This window comes from Thunnus maccoyii, chromosome 8, assembly GCF_910596095.1.
Source record: "Thunnus maccoyii chromosome 8, fThuMac1.1, whole genome shotgun sequence".
NCBI classification, from domain to species: domain Eukaryota; kingdom Metazoa; phylum Chordata; class Actinopteri; order Scombriformes; family Scombridae; genus Thunnus; species Thunnus maccoyii.
In genome coordinates this window covers 2,760,281-2,768,558 of record NC_056540.1, presented here as the reverse complement: position 1 = coordinate 2,768,558, position 8,278 = coordinate 2,760,281, and positions in this window count along the sequence as shown.

The following is an 8,278-nucleotide window of genomic DNA, read 5'->3' as shown; positions in this document are numbered from 1 at the left end:
GTGGTCATTTTGGAAAATATTGCTCCGTTAATTGGAGCACCCTCGTAGCTGAATGCTTATATTGTATTCCATATAACCACAACATCCCTGGTTCAACTCTGGCTTGGGACCCTTGTTGCATGTAATGCCCCTCTCTCTCTCTCCTTTCTTCCTGTCTGCTTCTCCACTATCAGCTCTCTGTTAAAGGCAAAAAATGCCCCAAAACACATAAAAATAAATAAATGAATAAGCTTGGAAGACTTAAAGTAGCTTTGATGTCTGCAGTCTAGGCATTGATTGACAGTTGGCTGACCTGTTTGTTTGCAGGGAGCAGCAGTATGGCATGCTGCAAATCCCTTCCCTGCTCTGTTTGTAGCTGTCCTGTCAGGTAGTAGTAGGTATGTAGGTATGTTGATGTGCTGGCTAAATTTGGGAAGTAGTTTACCTGTAGACCAAATGTAGACCACAGTCAAAATAAGGGAGCTGAACTTGCAAAGCGGGTATAAGCGTCTTTAATAGTTGATAACTCTACCACCTGAATAAAGCCTAATGTGAAAATTGCCACATCAGAGCCCCATCTAGAGTTAACCAACCATACAGACTTCCCCACCTCTGTCCTGGCCTCATTCCAGAGTTGCTCGTGGTAAATGTGGAATTAGTGTGCTAACGTGGCAGACTCAGATCCAATGCACAGCAGTCCTTGATGTCATGTTGGAAATGAAGGGTTCATGGAAACTAGGTCATACAATGAGTCCTCCAACGACTAACAGCAAAAGTGTTTAACCTGTTATAGATGGCGGCATTATAAGACGAGGCAAAAAGCTCACTGTCATAGTCTCCTCATGGGTGGATTCCACTGTGTATTCGATGTCTGGTTTCTCATGTGTCTTTGGTATACCTTTGTTGTCTTGATGCAATGAATCATTCAACTGAGGGTAAAGGCACATACTATCGAACAGTCACTTCTTAAAGGCATTCAGTTTCCTGTACGTACAGTACTGTACCAAGTTTTAGGTTCTTCAGATGTTTAGATTCTTATCCATAATGCAGTACTATCAGGGAGACATTTGATTAGTCCCAAATTTATTCTGCAGCACAATGAGCCCAAACATCCAGCCAGAGTCATAAAGAACTATCTTCAGCAACAAGAAGAACAAGGAGTCCTGCAACAGATGGTTTGGTCCCCACAGAGCCCTGATCTCAACATCATGGAGTCAGTCTGGGATTAACATGAAGAGACAGAAGCAGCTGGGACACCTAAATCCACAGAAGAACTGTGGTAACTTCTCCAAGATGCAGGAACAGCCACCCTGCCAAGTACCTGAAAAACTGTGTGCAGGTGTACCAAGGAGGAAGGAGGAAGTTAATTGATGAATAAAAACCATTTCTGGCATTAATTTTGAAAGCTTCCTCACTTTACTTTAAGTGCCTAAAACTTTTGTACAGAACTGTACTTATTTGTAAAGAAATGTGACAGAATTTGTGTGACCCTTAAAAGTTCAAATCCTTTCAGTTACACACTTGGCCAAATGTTGCTTGACAAAGGCATGCATGTTGGATTGCTTGTTTTATAAAGTTACAGAAATTGTCAGATGCTGCTACCCCAGCAACCCTCCCCTTCCCCCATTTTTAACTCCAATATAGGACAAGTGAATGGGGGGTTCAGACATTGCTGACAATCTGACAAGCAGTCTGTTTGAAGCATACCGAGGCCCTTAATCTGAGTGTTGTTTACTGATAACAGTAAGTAAGGGTTTACAGCTAAACTCAGGTAACATACAGAAGTGGGACCATAACCCTATACAACCAGGTAAGAGACACAGTGACAGAGGAGATTAGAATAGATACGAGAAACTAGAGGGAAATGTGAAAAAACAGGTCTCCACCCACAGAACCTGTGTCAGTGTGGAATTGCCTGCAGGACATCACCAGCTACAGGGAGCCCTCCACACCACACTGTGGAGAAGCAACAACTGTCTCATAACCTGAATGCGTTGCCTGTGACAAAGCTCCACCCTGAGTATGACCCAACAGACAGATGAGAAAGCTTTTTCTTCCTGAGCAGACACACTTACACACCAGAAGACTGAAGACAGGATTCACTGAGTCAAATGCAACTACTTTCACTGAGGGAGGACAGCAACAAGAGGAATACTGGAATACTGTCACTTCCACCAGTCACTGACTTCACACAATGTATGTACTTTTAGAAATATTAGTAACTTACAAGAAATATTCCAGAGGAGGGAGTACGACCTCAACAGACTGGCCTGTTTGAGTCATCTGCCTCTTGTGTTTTTTGTTTTACTCACAGAGGAAAATGGCGTCTTGTTCAGAGGAGGATCTTTGCTGTCCTGTCTGCCATGACATCTTCAAACATCCTGTCCTCCTGTCATGTAGCCACAGCTTCTGTAAAGCCTGTCTGCACAGCTGGTGGACAGAGAAACAAGACCCAGAGTGTCCAATTTGTAGAGGAATATCTTCAAACATTGACCCACCTTGTAATCAACCATTGAAGAACCTGTGTGAGGCCTTCTTACTGGGAAGAGCTTCATCAGAGTCTGAGGCTCTCTGCAGTCTGCACTCTGAGAAACTCAAACTCTTCTGTCTGGATCATCAGCAGCCAGTGTGTCTCGTCTGCAGAGACTCTAAAAAACACACCAACCACACATTCAGACCCATCGATGAAGCTGCACAAGATCTTGGGGAGGAACTCCAGAAATCCCTGAAACCCTTAAAAGAGAAACTGAAGCTCTTTAATAAAGTTCAACGAGACTGGGATCAAACAGCAGAACACATCAAGGTCCAGGCCCAAAACACAAAGAGGCAGATTAACAAGCAGTTTAAGAAGCTTCACCAGTTTCTAGAGGAGGAAGAGGAGGCCAGGATGGCTGCACTGAGGGAGGAAGAGGAACAGAAGAGTCAGATGATGAAGGAGAAGATTGAGGCTCTGAGCAGAGAGATAGCAGCTCTTTCACACACAGTCAGAGCCACAGAGGAGGAGCTGAGAGTTGCAGACGTCTCCTTCCTGCACAACTACAAGGCTGCAGTGGAAAGAGTCCAGCAGCACCTCCTGCTGGATGATCCACAGCTGCTCTCAGGAGCTCTGACAGATGTGACCAAACACCTGGGCAACCTGACCTTCAACATCTGGAACAAGATGAAAGAGATGGTCTCCTACACTCCTGTGATTCTGGACCCAAACACTGCTGGTTCATTCCTCATCCTGTCTGAAGATCTGACCAGTGTGAGATTTGGAGATGAACAGCAGCTTCCTGATAATCCAGAGAGATTTGCAGACCCCTGCTCTGTCCTGACCTCTGAGGGCTTCAACTCAGGGACTCACAGCTGGGATGTTGACGTTGGAGAGAACATAAGCTGGGAAGTAGCTTTATTTGAAAAATCTGCCCTGATGAAGGGAAACATTAACTCTGGATTATGGAGAATAGAGTTTTATAATGATGAATACACAGCATTCTCCCCATCAGATAAAGGTATTGATCTCCCACTAAGGAGAAAACCTCAGAGGATCAGAATGCATCTGGACTGGGACAAAGGAAAACTGTCATTCTCTGATCCTGGCACCAACACACACATACACACTTTCACACACACTTTCACTGAAGAGCTGTTTCCATACATTTGGACTGCAGATACACATCCTATGAAGATATTACCAGTCAAGGTCTCTGTGACAGTGGAACAATAAAGGTAGAGATGATGATGACAACTTGCCATTGCCATTGGAATCAGTCAATAGTTTTAAATGGTTGTGTTTTTTGTATCTTTTATATAGATTTTAAAAGCTTTTATGAATGTTAAAGGGTAAGTTCAAGTCATTCACTTATTCTTAGTGGCATCTAGCCATTGAGATTGTTGGATTTATGTGCCCTACTTTTGTCCCTGAAACTTCTGTCACATCCAAATACACAAGGTGATTGCTCACATTGTTATTTGAAAAACTCAGCAGAAATGTGGATAATAAATGGACAATATCATTATTTTGTACATACGATAGAATACAACACGATTACCTGTGCAGGTACAAAGGAAGAAGAAGTTGGTCACCATCTGTTTACATACAGTGCATTCAGAAAGTATTCAGACTCCTTCACTTTTTTTCACATTTTGTCTTGTTGCAGCCTCATGCTAAAATCATTTAAATTCATTTTTTCCCTCAGCAATCTACACTCAATACCCCATAATGACAAAGTGAAAACAAAATTTTAAATTCTGGCCCAGAGCTCTAGAGATCCTGTGTGGATGTTCTTTAATGGGATGACATGGTCTAAAAAAAGTTTGGGAGCCACTGCTGTAATATCATCATGTCATAAACAATAAAGGAGCTGAATACAAAAAATTTCATTCTCAAATAAAGTTTTTTGAGGTTTACTGCACAATGTACAGTATAGAAAATATGTTTCAGCTGTGAAGGAGTCCTGTAGGAATTATGCAGATGTTGTTATTTTTGTGTATTGTAACTGATATTATGGCAACCTATTCACCATTCACAAATGACATGTCAATTCTCCATGTTTCAACCCTTTTTGTTACTCAGTGGATGGATTTGTGCAAATTGGGAGTATCCATAGATTATATAAGAGTTTCAGATATTTGATGATGATTTGGGGGAATGCCCTGGAGAGGAGGCCTCATGGTGCTTCTGGCATGGTGTTTAATTTACAAGCATAACTTCACTCCTCACAGGAGTTTTATCTGGAACAATAGATATATTCTGTATAAAAATGTATCTATTTTCTTAGCAGTGGTTTAGTAATAATATTTATTGTTAAGTCAGTTATTCAACCACCGTGGTCAACTCTATAATTATGTTGAATGTATTCAACACTATGGAATTCCTGTTTCTCCAAAGGATTTCTCAGTTGTCTTTGATGCTGTCTCCTCAGCTATTATTTCACTTTTTAAAGGTCTTAAGGAAAATGACAATCACCCTTTATTATTAGATGTAATGTGTGGAGGAAAGTAACTAAGTACATTTACTCAAGTACTATGTACAACACGGGTACATTTATTTTGAATCTTGCCCGCATACAAAACAACTGTGGAGTAAATTGTCACAGTTTATTGCTGATCATATCTAGCCTCATTTTACATTACTTTGAAAAAATGTATTGTTTGGATTCACTGAATATGACAGGAATCTCTGTTCATAGCTCTATTTGATTCATTTGCTTGCTATTTTGACCAAGTTTTATAATCACAGATCAAAATTCTTAAACAAAAAGCCAAACATTTCAGAGCTGACTGTCTGTATCAAACAATACACTTCTTCTATATCTGAATGTACAAACAAAAAAGCTGTTAAAATGTACAATGATCATTTATTCATTCGTGTCCCTGAACTGACAGGTGTCTGTTGAAGGCATTGCACTGACAAGCTGAGTAGTGGAAAGTCAAATCCACAACACAAATAATACACAAAATCTGACAGACTCGACTTAAATCTTGAATGTCTGAGCATCCCTGAACACACCAGCAGGAAGAGTTTCACTACAGTCCCTGCATGCAGCTTTGTCATGCTGCGTTCAAGTCATATCACAGTTAACGTAATTACCAGTTTGTCATGTGAACAGCAAAGTTTTATTGTATTAAGACTTAAAAACGGATTCTTTTTCTGGATCTGAAATGAGATAAAATCAGCAGTTGCCTGCATGAAAATAAAAACAATCTAACAATATATGTTTACTTTGGAAAACGCTCCAGAGAAATGTAAAGTGTATCATTTGTCATAAATAGGTTAAACCACCCGAAACTTCAGGTGAGGATGATTTCATTTATCTGTTGAGGAACTCAACATTCCTCCATGTATACAAAGACAGTGTTGCTTTATCACACTGTATTAATGCTCTTTCTTTAAGGCTTTAATAACACTGTCTGTGTTAGACTTGAAACCCAGATACAACCCAACAAAGCTCCACCTTGTATGTGAGTCATCAGAGACAAACCAGGAAACAGACTTCGAACGTCTTCTTCATTGTGGAAACACACACTGACACACACAGAAGGTCAGGTTCACTGTGGGACAAACACCGAGGGAGGACAACTACAGGAGGGAATACAAGAATACTGGAATACTGCCACTTCAACCAGTTACTGACTGCACACACTGAATGCAGTTTTAATAAAAACGGGATTCAAGGAGTGGAGCCTCACCACACTGAGCTGTTTGAGCTGTCTGCCTGTCAAGAGTTTCGTTTTACTCACAGAGGAAAATGGCTTCTTGTTCAGAGGAGGATCTTTGCTGTCCTGTCTGCCATGACATCTTCAAACATCCTGTCCTCCTGTCATGTAGCCACAGCTTCTGTAAAGCCTGTCTGCACAGCTGGTGGACAGAGAAACAAGACCCAGAGTGTCCAATTTGTAGGGGAAGATCTTCAAACATTGACCCACCTTGTAATCAACCATTGAAGAACCTGTGTGAGGCCTTCTTACTGGAAAGAGCTTCATCGGTGTCTGAGGCTCTCTGCAGTCTGCACTCTGAGAAACTCAAACTCTTCTGTCTGGATCATCAGCAGCCAGTGTGTCTCGTCTGCAGAGACTCTAAAAAACACACCAACCACACATTCAGACCCATCGATGAAGCTGCACAAGATCTTGGGGAGGAACTCCAGAAATCCCTGAAACCCTTAAAAGAGAAACTGAAGCTCTTTAATAAAGTTCAACGAGACTGGGATCAAACAGCAGGACACATCAAGGTCCAGGCCCAAAACACAAAGAGGCAGATTAAGGAGCAGTTTAAGAAGCTTCACCAGTTTCTAGAAGAGGAAGAGGAGGCCAGAATGGCTGCACTGAGGGAGGAAGAGGAACAGAAGAGTCAGATGATGAAGGAGAAGATTGAGGCTCTGAGCAGAGAGATAGCAGCTCTTTCACACACAGTCACAGCCACAGAGGCGGAGCTGAGAGCTGCAGACGTCTCCTTCCTGCACAACTACAAGGCTGCAGTGGAAAGAGTCCAGCAGCACCTCCTGCTGGATGATCCACAGCTGCTCTCAGGAGCTCTGATAGACCAGGCCAAACACCTGGGCAACCTGACCTTCAACATCTGGAACAACATGAAGGAGATGGTCTCCTACACTCCTGTGATTCTGGACCCAAACGCTGTTGGTATATTACTCATCCTGTCTGAAGATCTGACCAGTGTGAGATTTGGAGATGAACAGCAACTTCCTTGCAATCTAGAGAGATCTGCTGGCCCCTGGTCTGTCCTGACCTCTGAGGGCTTCAACTCAGGGACTCACAGCTGGGATGTTGAGGTTGGAGAGAACACATGTTGGGACCTGGGTGTGTTAGAAGTGTCTGCCCTGATGAGTGGAAACATACAGTCTGGAGTATGGAGATTAGAGTTTTATAGTGATGAATACACAGCATTCTCTCCATTAGGTGAAGTTATTGGTCTCTCATTAAGAAGAAAACCTCAGAGGATCAGAGTGCATCTGGACTGGGACAAAGGAAAACTGTCATTCTCTGATCTTGACACCAACACACACATACACACCTTCACACACACTTTCACTGAAAAGCTGTTTCCATACATTTGTATTGGAGATACGCATCCTATGAAGATATTACCAGCAAAGGTCTCTGTGACAGTGGAACAATGAAGGTAGAGATGATGATGATGATGATGATGATGATGATGATGATGATGATGATATTGATGAAGTCATTTAAAAATGGACTTCATGTTGTTCTTATCTTTTCATATACACACATTTTTACAGCTTCTGTGATAAAAAAAGATGACACTTGAGATCAGGATCAGTTCAAATCACATAAATGTATTTTTATGTCTTGTGTTGTTCAGCAGATACTTTGTTTTATGTGTCAAACTTCTGAGAAATCTGTCTCTGAGATTTCTGCCTTCATCTCAATACAATGAAGTTTAATAAAAAGCACTGATGATTCTGCTATCTGTGATGTCATCATTTAACACTTCACAGTGTGTGTGTGTGTGTGTGTCAGACACTGTTTTTGGGTAGTATTGATTCATAATGTGACTGGTATGTTGTTACATCGACTGTTGTACAGTTCTGTAAAGTTGTTGTTTGACTTGTTATCTCCTAATTTTGACTGTAGTGTCTCATAATTCTGACTTCATAAATAAGTTCAACTTTGTAAGTCAAACTTATTACATTTACTGTCTCAACATTATAAGATAACCAAATCAAACCAGTTATTAGACTTCATCAAACTTTTGACTTATTAAAATTCAAACTTATAACATTTACAAAGTGTAGATACTATGTCAAAATGATGAGACAGTAAGTCACATTCATTT